This window comes from Equus caballus, chromosome 1 (assembly GCF_041296265.1).
Source record: "Equus caballus isolate H_3958 breed thoroughbred chromosome 1, TB-T2T, whole genome shotgun sequence".
NCBI classification, from domain to species: Eukaryota; Metazoa; Chordata; class Mammalia; order Perissodactyla; family Equidae; genus Equus; species Equus caballus.
Genome location: NC_091684.1, coordinates 146199429 through 146212658, shown reverse-complemented (window position 1 = coordinate 146212658; position 13230 = coordinate 146199429). Strand labels below are relative to the sequence as shown.

The following is a 13230-nucleotide window of genomic DNA, read 5'->3' as shown; positions in this document are numbered from 1 at the left end:
ACGACAGGAGGTTTAGACAGGGATGCTAAAGAGAAGGTTACTCCATCCAGATTCGGACCTTTCCCACCAGCAGCAGCTAATGATGTATTCCTTTATTTTAAGGTTTTACTTTAATAAAAAGTAAATTCTCCTAGAAGTGTAATGCTCAGATAATATTCTTATTCGCTGACAGGTTGGACAAGGGTGAGAAAATCCTACGGATAGTTCTCAGGATTGCCTGCCCATTGAAATCAATGGACTAGAGTTGTTTTTTTTTTTTTTTTTAGGAAGATTAGCCCTGAGCTAACATCTCCTGCCAATCCTCCTCTTTTTGCTGAGGAAGATTGGCCCTGAGCTAATATCCATGCCCATCTTCCTCTATTTTTTGTGGGATGCCTGCCATAGCATGGCATGACAAGCTGTGCCATGTCTGTTCCCAGGATCCAAACTGGCAAAACCTGGGCCACCGATGCAGAACATGCGAACTTAACCACTGTGCCACTGGGCCAGCCTACGGACTAGAGTTTTAAACTTCTGATTCTTGGGTCTCACCTCCACCGGTTCTAATTCCATTGGTCTGGGCCGCAGTCTTGGGCATAGGGATTTTTTTAAAGTCCCCCAGGGGATTCCAATGTGCAGCCAAGGCTGAGAACCCTCTCCCTCGGGCAGTGTACTCACATTTGGCCCCTAGGAGCCTGGTGAACCTACGGATGTGTGGACGCTCCTCAGACCTTCTGCCCCAGAATCTCTGGAAGATTATCATGCAGTCAGCCATTGACCCTGGTGCCCGGGTCTCCAAGAAAGTGTCTACTTCCGCTGCTGGCGGCTCTCAGCTCACCTACAGGGTAAGGCCTAAAGTAGTGCTTCTCAAACATGCATATAGATTACCCAGGATCTTGTTAAAATGCAGATTCTGATTGATATGGATAGGGCCTGAGCTTCTGCGTTTCACTAGGCCCCACACGATGCCCAAGCTGCTGGTCTGTGTACCGCCTCTTAAGGAGCAAGGGCCTAGAGCGGTGCTTTTCCACCTTGCCTACACATTGAAAATTCAATGGGTCTGGGGTACAGCCTGGGCCCTCAGGTTGTTTCTGAAGCTCTCCAGGTGATCCTCTGTTGCAGCGAAGCTTGAGAACCACAAACAAGCAAAAGCAGAAAGCTGTCTTAAAGGGATATCAGCTTTAGGATTTTGGCAAAATAATGCTTTGAATTTATGACAGGAACAAAAATGTTAAAATTATATATAATTTCTCTGAAAAGAATAGGTCATGAGTCTGTAGCGGGCATGATGGCTTCAAGGTTACTTCGCGGAGCTGGAGTGCTGGCCGTGTAGGCCCTGAGGGCCCGTGGTGCCCATGGAGTTGCCGTGGTGTGCTCTATGGCGTCTGGAGGTGGTGTTCCTATGACGAGCAGGTGACTGGGCTGGAGAGGGAGGTCCTAGGAGCTGTATGGAAGGGACTGGACCTACACAATATGCTAGCCCCAAAGACAGCTTCAGGCACCAAGGAAGACCCTAATTTAGTCCCCTCCATCACCAACAAGCCGATAGTGGGCTGCACCTGTGAAGAGGACAACAGTGCTCTCATCTGGTTCTGGCTGCACAAAGGCGAGACCCAGCAGTGCTCCAGCTGTTGAACCCATTACAAGCTGTGCCTCCTCAGTTGGCCCATGGAGCATCTGCACTAACTTACTCAAAATGTGCTATAAAGTTTCTTCTTTCCAGTAAAGACCAGCCATTGCATTGACTCCTTCTCCCACTAAAAAAAAAAAAAAAAAAAAAAAAGAATCACGAGGAAGAGCCTTTGGTGGCTGAAGGGATATTAGAAATGCAGAAGCTGGTGGTGAAATGGGACCTCTTTCTACACAAAAGAGCATGGAGCCGTGAGGGAAAATGATGTCAGGGACTGGGCAGCTCCCGGAGAGAGAGAAAAGGGAGCTGCTGTGAGGATGGAACTTGGCTAAGAGGGAGAAATGTCTATAGAGAATTTTAAGAAAGTTCTAGTGTGTGTAGGGCCATGTAACCTCCTTCCTCAGTGTCCTCAAGAAACCATCAATGAAGACCTAGTTCAAATAATATTTGAACTCTGATCTGTGGTGGGTTCTGTTTGTTTTTTGCCTGAGTCTCCACACCTAATGGGGTCTCCTAACAACCCTATATGGAAAGTATTGTTGCTGTCCGTGTATTACAGATGGGGAAACCGAGGCTTAGAGAAGGTCAATAATGTGCCCCAAGTCTTGCAGGTGCCATGGCAGAGCTAGAATGGAGAACTGGATGGTAGTTGAGTGAATTAACCACAGAACCCAGGCTCTGACTTGCCCAGATGGGACGGAGGCCTCAGGATTGATTTGCATGAGAAAAGCCCTCAAGGAAGAGAAAATAAGGAGTCCTGACTGGATGCAGGAATAACACCTCTGCTGAAGGCAGAAGTCTGCCAGCTCAGCCCTGGCCTGTCCCTCAGACCACACTCCAGGCCTGAAGCCCAGGGAAGGAGAAGGGGTGGGGAGAGAGGAGTCAGGAGTGAAAAATGTAAGAGCTTTTCCTCCAAGGATCTCTCTACAGAGTTGGGGTCACAGGATAGCCCATCTTGAGATCCAAATAACAGTGAAACACAGTGGTAGACCAGGGAGTCTTCCTACTTTCACAGGAAACACAGCTTCAAGAGCTCTGTAGAACACAGCACTCATTCCACAAAACATTTATGTAGCACCTACTGTGTGCCCAGTGTTGAGGATTCCATGATGAGCAATCCTAGTGCTAGAGCAAAGGCGTTCCTCCAGAGATCTGCAGCTCACGGATTCTTGTGACCTGTTCGCCAAGGGCAGAGGTGACTTTGCCTGTTTTTCTGGCTACTCACGCATCTTGAACATCACACATATTTCACCAGTGAAAAATTATTTCTAGTCTTCCTTATGCTCCAAGCTTTCTGGACGCCGAAGGCAAGAAGAAAGTGTCCATAAGATTAAAACAACTACCCAGTGGCTTGGAAGAAGTTTCTCTCACAGTTCCTTTAGGAATGCACACAGTGTAATGCAATCCACAAATCAGCAAGAGTTCCAGGGGTTATTTCTTCAGTCGCTCCTCAATATAAGTTTACTCTTGAGCTAAAGAACAATTAAGCAAAACAACTCCACAGAGGCCCATTTAGGGAGGCCTTGCCCAGAGGGGCGGCTTCATCCAAGAAAGTGTTAAAGTAATAATTCTTAAATTTGAGGGTGGGTGGGGTGTTGAGAGTCCCTTCCATAATCTGAAGAATGCTAGGAAACGTTTCCTTGGGAGGAAGTGGGCAATTTGCACAAACATACAAAATGCTGCCCCGGATCCCAGTTCCCAGATGCCTGAACCCCAGTCACAGATCTACTGGAGTTTGTGGGATCCGGATTGAGAACGCCTAACCCAGAGGAAAGGATGGAGAGCGCATCCTTCAGCCCACCTTTCATAAACATTGTCTTTCAGCTGGGTCTTGGAGAAGAACGAGGCAGCCGCGAGTTTGAAGTTACGTTCCCAAGAAGCTGAGGCAGCTGTTACTCCACAGTGGCATCATGAGCACAGGGGACCACTCGTGACTTCTCAGGCTCATTTAATTCTTGCAATTTAAATCGCCACCTCCTTAGTTTGCCTCACTCCAGCTGGTTTTGAAGAGACATCATCTTAAATAACCCACCCTAGGATTTCAATGACTAATAGGCCCAAACCCTCCCGGAGTATTTCCATTTCAAAAAGTGGCTGTGTTTATCCACACGGTGACACAGTGACACGTCAGAACAAGTGACAAAGGAAAATAAAGAATTCCAGAGGGAAAAGAGAAGGGAAATAAATAGTGAACACCCACTCCATGTCAGGCACCATGTGTATTCGAGTTTCCCAACATTGTTGTTCCACTGTTTACAGAGAAGGAAACCAATGCTCGAAAGTCAAAATAACTTAATGCCATAGAGCGGGGTTCTCAACTGTGTGCACCTCGGAATCACCTGGCAGCTTCAAAGACACTGGGTCCCACCCTGGACATGTAGCCCAAAGTCTGACATTTTTAAAAGATCCTCTGAGGAGTCTACTCCACGGAGATCTGGGAACCGCTGTCAGAGAGCAGTTGGTGGAGGTGTTCATTGCCCCAGTTCTTTCTTATTCTCGGGGCAGATCTTCCGCTGGGACATATCCGTGTGGTCATTCAAATTGTATAAATTTTGAACTAATTTTATATCGGTTGGTGTCCGACTGCCAACTCAAGTCCCTGTCCTCCCCTGTTACTCCCCATCCTTGTCCAGGTTCCCTGGTCCCCCCAACCTCCAGAGTTGGAACGGTCTGCCAGAAACGTTGTTAAATATCTTGAAAATCATCCCAGGCAGTTTCAATGCTCAGTTCCCTTTTCACAATACCTTAGTACATGTGGGCAAAGTCAAAAAGAAAATGAGGGGCAGACAGTTTTCTGGGCATAAGTTACATAAAGCTGAAAACACTTACCCCACCTGTTCACTATGCTAACACTGACTTGAAATGCCAAGAGCGAACATGGGACCTTTGCTCAGTTTTTGCAAGAGACAGCTCAGGACTTTGAGGTCTAAACATGTTTTGTGCCCAAATGTAGCAAGTACGCAGGCAGGTGAATTCCTTGGGCCGTCCAGGGAACAAGAGATACTAAGAAAGAAAAAAAAAATCAGGAAATGATCTCATACTTCCCACCCAACTACATTTTCCTGTAATACAAAAATCAGCCCAAACAAGTCCGAGGTTTGAGCAAGAAATTCCTGTCCCTTTGGGGGCAAAGAGCAGGGGAACGAGCGCAGCTTTCCATCATTAACCAAACAGAGTAAACCACATTAAATTGGATGATCATGCAACATGCAAGGACAATCTCTTTCATAAATAACTGCAGAAAAAGTAAGTAGTGATAAAGATCTTTCCCTTACCCACGGCACCTCATCTCTCGGTGCATCCCCAGCTTTATTGGCTGTAGAAAGTGGGCCCTTCTTTATTCATTTAACAAACATTGGTTGAACAGCTATCATTTGCCAGGAACTCTGCTGGGAGCTAGGATGGAAACCAAGCCTGAGTAAGACACAATGTTGGCTCTCAGGAGCCCACGACCCAGGACACAGACGTGCAAACAAATAATTACAATGCACTCTGGGAAAAGCTGTAACTCATGCTTGTGCACGGTGCATGGGAGCTCAGACCAAGGAGTAATTAGTTTGGCTGCTGAGTTAGGAAAGACCTCATGGGGAGGTAGTATGTGAAATGATACTACAGATGGATGGGTTCAGATGATCCCCACTGTTTATTCCAACTCTGTCTTCAGATTCTATAAAAGAAGAGAGTATGGTAGAGACACATGCTAGGTGCAGTCCTGGATAGAGCACAAATGTTCCTTAAAGGCTCAAATCAAGAGTTGGAGGCCCAGGAGAGTGGCCGTTAATATCTGCTGGGTCTTGAAAAGTGTGAGACTAACCTATGACCTGGAGATTATGTCATGACTTTATAGAATTGTCCTTCAGCAAGAAAATGGTGGATCCCTTTCCTATGAATCATGCATTTCCCAGAAGCCTCTGATTCCCTGAAATTTCCACTGGGAATTCCCAGATGCACAATGAGCTCTTTCAAAGGGCACCATTTTTGATGGTGTCTGCCTTGGCATTCCAGTAAGGAAAACTCGGCTTAGTTTTTCACATTGAAGATTTGATTGGGTTTCATTTCTTCACTTCCTCTCCTGCTGCTTCTTTTTATGGGCTGGCTTGGCATGGTGATTTAAAATAAAATTTAAAATGAAACTCCTGATATTCCTCAACAGAGGAAAAAAAACCTGACAACCCTTTGGGAGTATGAACACTCTTCCCTAAAGAAAAGCCCTCTTTCAAGGCCCACTATCTGGAAGCTGAGGGGAGGGCAGGGCAGGAGAGGCAGAAAGGCATTCCAAAAGTACACCTGAGAGCAGACTTTGGTAGAAGGGAAAAGAAATGGACTCACCAATTCTGACTCCTCTCATTTGCATCCCAGCACCTCTGCAGGTAAGGGCTTCTCCCATAAACTCACTTGGCCTGTTTATCTATCTCCTTGTTGAGCATCTATACAACCCAGGAACTGGAGGAGAGGAATCCGAATGCAAAGATGAAGGGCAAGGCCCTGAAAGGAGCTTACACTCTATTTATGGACATGTACATTGATTTTATTTTTTTAAAATCTTAAACAAAGCATAAGGGGTGGTGCTGAGTATAGATGTAGCCAGTCCCAGCCTCTAGATTGGAATCTGGCACTAGGTGTGCAAGGGCCATAAATAAATTCTGTGCTTGAACGTGAACAGTGGTAGGAAATCCTCTCAGGTCTAGGGCAAGGAGAGTCTGCTGAAGAACAAGATGTTTGGGACATTCCTCTTTGACCAGCTCCTTAAGACTGCTCTCCTCCTCCCGGGCTGTGGGCATCCATGGCTTCAAGGTGGCACTCTGTGCGGCAGGAGAACAAAAGCGTTTCCTACATTGCACTGAGGACAGAGAGTCCGAGAGAAGATGGACTGCTGACTGAAATGCTTCATGGGGTCAAAGTACTCAACAGGAAGTCACCTGGGTTCTTGTCTCAGCTTTGTCACTCTATCACCAAGAGTGACTCACTCAGCCTCTTGGCCTCAGTTTCCTCACCTGTAACATCAGGGGAATGGGTGATACCATCTCTGAGTTTCTCCTCAGGCTTCCCCAGGACCTGGGTGAACACTCCCTCAAGGAGCCTCCCTTGGCCCTCACCTGAGGCTCTTGCAGAAAGCTGGGGTGACCTGTGTGGCATCCCAGGAACCCAGCCCCTGAGAAGGCAATGAGTACCATGAGTGGGAGAAAGGAGTCTTCCTGTTCCTAAAAAGAACATCCTTGTAAACTAGTAAATTAGTAAGCCGGCAGTCTGGTTTACAACTCACATCCATCTTCATCTTCTTGAGTGCTGCCAGTTCAGGGTCACTGACAAGGCTGAGGGAATATCACCAGAGTAAGACCACCCCTTACCTCCTGCAGGTCCTCCTGCAGGCCCCTCCTGACCACTCCTCATTTAGTTCACTCTCTTCTCTCTGTTACCTACCATGTACCCGCCAAGTACATACAGAGGCCCTCCCGGCCCAGGAGTTTACATTCTAGCTAGGGACAAAGATGTTGTTAAGGGTTGAATTGTGTCACCCCCTCAAATTCATAAGATAAAGTCTAACCCCCAGGACTCAGAATGTGACCTTTTTTGGAAACAGGATTGTAGTGGATGTAATTAGTTAGGATGAGGTCATTAGCGTGGGCCCTGATCCAATATGACTGGTGTCCTTTTAAAAAAGGTTTATTTGGATGGGATTAGTTTGGACACAGACACACACACAGGGAGAATGCCACATGAAGAGACAGAGGGAGAAGGCCGTGTACAAGCCAAGGAGAGCGACCTGAACAGATCCTTCCTTCACACCCCTCGGAAGGAGCTAACCCTGCCGACTTCCAGCCTCCAGAACTGGGAAACCATAAATTTCTGTTGTTTAAGCCCCTGGGTTTGTGGTACTTTGTTACAGCAATTGATAATGACATGTACTTGAAACTGTCAAACACAAGGCAAGACCAAGGCCTAATTGAAGATTCGGCTGGTAAAGAAACAACCAACTCTTTTTAGATTCAGTGTCTTACTTACCTGGACAGTGAAAGGATGAGCAACCAAAGGTGCAGCTCCCTGTGGCCCATGTGTGGGTAAGACCAAAACAAAAAGAAAGCCAAATACCGGAAACGCAAAAAATGGGACACCTGTTGCTGAGGAGCCAGCATCCTGCAGCCGCATCCTGAGGACTGCTGTGGACACCTCCCACACCTCCCAGGAGGAGATGAGAAGCTGGCTCATGACAGCCTCCTCGTAAACAGAGAAGCGAACGAGATGTGCCCTCATAGCACCTCCTCATGAGCGCCCCTCCCTTTTCTGCTGAGACGCAGATCAGCTGTAGTTCAAGCCTTGCCTGAACGGCCTATGTGGCTACGTGCAGGGTTTTCAGGGTGCCCTCCAGAGCTGTTCCCCTACAAGGACATTTAATAAGAGGAGACAGAGAGGTGTCAGAACGAGCAGCACAGCTTCCAAGCTGCACAGAAGCTTCGCAAAGGGAGGTCAATGGGACCAGCGGGCAAAGAGTTGGACAGATGGGGCCTCACATGAGTGGACGCAGACCAAATGTGGGCCGACGAAGAATGAGAACTCTGCTTTTAATAAACGGTTTCTTAAAATTCTTGGAATAGGGCAGGTGCAACATGCGAAATTTAGAAAATTAAAATAGACATAAAACTCACAGACACAATGCTGACCAAAAGAAGCTGGACACAGAAGAGTATACTTTATGAGTCTATTTATATGAGATTCTAGAACAAGCAAAACACGCCTGAGGAGAGGAAAATGAAAATAGAAGTTGCCTTTTGCAGGAAGGATAGTGACTGGAAAGGGTCACAAAGGAACTTCCTAGAGAGATGGAGGTGTTCTATATTGTGATGGAGCGTGAGATGTGTGGGTATGTTTATTGTCAAAATTGTACAGTTAAGATTTGTGCATTTTAGTGTATGTAAATTTTACCTTAAAAATGTATAAATAAGACAATGACCATCACCCAAAACCACACCAACAAAAGATAATTTACTAACACTTTTTTCATTATGTTATGGCCTTTTTTTCCTGCAAAGTTTATATAGCTGAGATCAAACTTAATATGCAATTTCAGTTTTTTAAAAATGTACATAAAAAAACATTTTCCCATGTCATTAAAACATCGCGGTCAATATCATTTTTAAGTTACTGCCTTCTATTGCATTGTTTGAATGCACTATAATTCACACACTTCCACAGGACTGGGCATTTAGGTTGCTTATGCAATAATAAATAACACTGTGATTAACATCTGTGCCCATACATCTTTGTCTGCATTTCTGATTATTTCTGTAGAAGATTCCTGGAAGAGGAACTACTGGGTAAAGAGTATGAATATTTTAAGGCTCTTTAGAACCTATTGCCAAATTGCTTTCCTGAACAGTGTGGGAACCGCCCTCTTCTCCCCACACCCTCCCCAGCCTTGAATAGTGTCATAGTCTTAATCTCGCCTGATGCAAGGGAAATAGGATTTTATTGTGACTTGTATTTCTGTGATTACTGGTAAAGCTGAATATTTTCCCATACATTTGTAAGCTTTTTTTACATCCTTATTGTAAACTGTCCGTTTGTGTCCCCTACCCACTTTCCTATATTGATGTTTAGTGTTTTTCTTATCAAAGTAGCAACTCTTTGAAGACTAAGGCTATTAACTCCTTCTTTACCACATTTGTGATAGACATTTACTCCTAGTTGGCTTTTAATTTTGGGGGGAGGGAGGCGGGGGGGTTAGCTTGCATTTACCATAAATCCATGTAGTCAGAATCATTTCCTTTGCCCTCTTTGTCAATGTCCCTATGCCTAGTAACTCAGGGTGGTGTATTCTAGGTGGGGCCACCATGTGAGCTGTGGCCAGGAATTCAGAGAGGATGATAAAACCAGGAAAGAGGGACTTAAGATGTCAATTTCCCCCAAATTGATCGAAAAATTCAAAGCTGCCCCAGTTAAAAATCCTAGATGACCACTTTAAAGAAATTAACAAGCTGGTTCTAAAGGACCTAGAATAACCAAAAGGAATCTGAAAAAGAGCAAAGTTGAATGACTAATGCTACCTGATTTGAAAAATTATTACGAAGCTATAGCAATCAAAACGGTGCAGTACACATAATGATAGACAAATAGGTCCCTGGAACAGGATAGAATTCAGGAATAAACCCACACATATATGAACAACTGATTTTGACAAAGACACAAAGGAAATGCAGTGGAGAAAGGATAGGCTTTTTAACAAACTGTGCTGGGAAAATCGATTATCTGTATATAAATAAAATAAATAAATTTTTAGTTTATACTTCATACCGAATACAAAAATTAAATCAAAATCAATGTCTCTTTTCTCTGTATGTAGGGTTGACATTTATTGTTTGTACCATAGAGTCGATTCTAACTCTCCTAACTGACCCTGTGTACCGCAGAGTGGAACCCTGCCCAGTCTTTTCTCACCATCCTCTCACCTTCCAGTGCTGTATCAGACAATGCTCCTCTGCTATTCATAGGATTTTCATGGCCGAATTTTTCAGAAGTGGGTGGCCAGGTCCTTCTTCCTAGTCTGTCTAGTCTGGAAGTTCTGCTGAAACCTGTCCACCATGGGTGACCCTGGTGATATCTGAAATACTGAGGGCACAGCTTTCAGCATCACAGCAACACACAGCTGCCATAGTAGGACAACAATCAGACAGGTGACGTGGTTCCCTGACTGAGAAATGAACCCAGGCCACAGCCGTGAGAGCACTGAATCTTCACTACCAGACCATCAGGGCCGGTCACAGGCAAACGGAAAAGCAAACAGAATAGGAAAGGAGCTCAGTGTCTTAGAGGAACTAAAAGAAGGCGAGTGGTTGCAGCCTAATAATCAAAATAGTGCTCCGTGAGACTAGAGAGGTAAGCTAGAGCTGAGTTATGTAGGATTTTGACCATTTACTTTGGGAGTAGTAAGAACCCACTGAAGTACATCAAGGGTGCAATTAACAGAGTGAACAGGCAACCTGCAGAATGGGGGAAGATATTTGCAAATTGTATGTCCGATAAGAGGTTAATACCCAGGATATATGAAAACTTTTATGACTCAACAACAAAGAAAACCCAAACTTACAAGTGGGCAAATGTCTTGAATAGACATTTCTCCTCAGAAAAATATACAAATGGCCAATGACTATATGAAAAGATGCTCAACATCACTAATTATTAGAAAAATGCAAATCAAAACCACAATGAGACACCACTTCACACTCACTATGGCTACTATCAAAAAAATGAAAACTAACAAGTGTTGGTGAGGAGGTGGGGAATTTGGAAGCTTTGTGCAGTGTTGGTGGGATTGTAAAATGGTGCAGTTGCTATGTAAAACAGTATGACGGTTCCTCAAAAAATTAAACATAGAGCTAGCATATGATCTATCAATTCCACTTCTGGTTGGATACTCAAAAGAATTGAAAGCAGCATCTCAAGGGAATATTTGTAGACCCATGTCCATAGCGGCACTATTCACAATAGCCAAAAGGTGAAAGCAACCCAAGTGCCCATCGGATAAACGGATAAAAAAAATGTGGTATACATATATATATATACATACAATGGAATATTACTCTGTCTTAAAAAGGACGGACATTCTAACACATGCCACAACATGCATGAACCATAAGGACATTATGCTAAGTGAAATAAGCCAGTCATGAAAAGATAAATATTGTTTAATTCCCCTTTTATGAGGTAAATAGAATAGTCAAATTCATACTGACAGAAAGTAGAATGATGGTTGCCAAGGGCTGGGGTAAGGAGTAGTGGAAGTTATTTAATGGTATAAAGTTTCCATTTTGCAAGATGAAAAAGGTCTGGAGATTTCACAACAATGTGAATACATTTAATATTACTAAAATGTATGCAGTACTTAAAAATGGTTAAGATGGCAAATTTTATGTTCTGTGTTATAAATGAAACAAGTTTTTTTAAAGATGGCTCTGACTTTTGTGGAAAGAATGAATGGGAAGTGTGCAAGAGTGAATCCAGTGATGTCTCCTGGGAAGATGTTGCCACAGTCCAGGTGGGAGATGAGGCTGATTGACTAGACCTAACTAGAGATGAGGTGACTTGAGAAAGCAGAAGAGACAGAGACGGGTGGATTGCAGTGATATTGAGGAGTTCAGATCCATAGAACTTGGTAAGTGATGAAGTGTGGAAGTTGAAGAAAAGAAAAATATCAATGGTAACTGACCGATCTTAACATGAACAGCTGAGTGGCTAGTGATGTCACTTAGTGAGCTAGGGAACATCAGAAAAGACAGCCTCTGGGGAGGGAGGAGGTTGGGTTGGGGAAGAGGATGAAATTCCGTGTTGGACATATTGAGTTTAAGATGCCTGCAAGATCCAAATGTGAAAGTTGGATTGGAGGTTGAAAATATAGATCCAGAGCTGATAAGCGTGTCTCAAGCTGGAGATACATGAAAGCACAGACTTTCAGTCTACACTTGAGTGATAGGTGTGATGTGGGTGAATGAGAAGCTGGAGGAGCTGATTGTTTTGAGAAAAGGAGAGAACCTAGGACTGAGCCCTGGGAAATTCCTGGCAAATTGACGTCAAGAATAGAAAAGGTTGGCACTACTGGCCCATTTTATAAACAAGGAAGAGGAGACTCTGAGAGATTAAGCAATTGGTCCAAGACCACACAAGTCAGTAAGGGGTAGAGCCGGGATTTGGACCTGAAATCCAGCCACCATCCTCCTTCCACCAAAATAAACAAGGCAGGAGAGGGTGCGGGGAGCTGAACCTGAGCCGGCCCTGGATGTGTGTCCTGGCCCCTCGCCAACTGCTGCCTCCTGGGGCAAGTCCCAGTCACTGACTGAGACTGCAAAATGAGAAAATGTGACTTCCTCCTCCGAGTGCCCGGGGTCGTGGTGAGGACCAGGTGAATAACAGATATAGACGACCATCTATGATTGGCCGGCGATCATCTTAAAGGCAGAGTTCATAACCTTCCCAGGAATCTAGACCAGCCCAGTTAATCACTTCCACCTCAGACCACTTCCTCATGGTTACCTTTCTTTGGAAACATCAGACCCGGACCAGCTCCAGGGCTCCGCCAGACCTGTTCTCCACTGAGCTGGGGCCACCTGATCCCTACCAGCAGGCCCAGCCCCTTCTCTGCCAGCTGGCCCTGACTGAATGCCTTGTGCAGGAAATGGAATCATTACCCTGTTCCAACCCTTTGGGACTAGAAACTGCCTTGTTTGGGGCAGGTCCCCACCTCAGTGCAAGGACTGGAATCTGGGCAGAGGCAGGAGCCTGAATCTGACAGTGCTGCCCAGAGTGGACTTCTGAGAATCACCTGGGCCTGAGAATTGCTGCCCACTGGCCCCTGCTCACTGCCCGCTACCCTGATTGTAGCCGGAGGCTGACTGCCTGCTGGGACTACCCCTTTCTCCTAGAATCGCAAACGTACTGGCTTCTGTGTGCTGCTCACAGGCTACCCATCCTTCCAGCAGCCTCAACTGGGAAGCCATCCTTTACCCAACACCCCCATCCACCAGTGCCTGCCCCCTCCATGGCCTTTTTTTCCTATACCTTTCACCCCCAAATGTACATATTTCCCAAGATTTCATCCTGATGTAAATTCTCCTCTCTGGATATACTGTCCT

General features: G+C 45.2%; 1 long non-coding RNA gene across 1 annotated transcript; it reads right to left on the bottom strand.

Annotated features, from left to right (window-relative positions):
- Window positions 1–3813: 3813 nt before the first annotated feature.
- On the bottom strand, window positions 3814–12741 carry LOC138917744 (uncharacterized). The gene is made up of 3 exons (XR_011426190.1): window positions 12632–12741; window positions 5939–6052; window positions 3814–5005 (listed from the first exon to the last, which is right to left on the bottom strand). It is a non-coding gene; the product is annotated as an uncharacterized lncRNA (long non-coding RNA).
- Window positions 12742–13230: the final 489 nt, after the last annotated feature.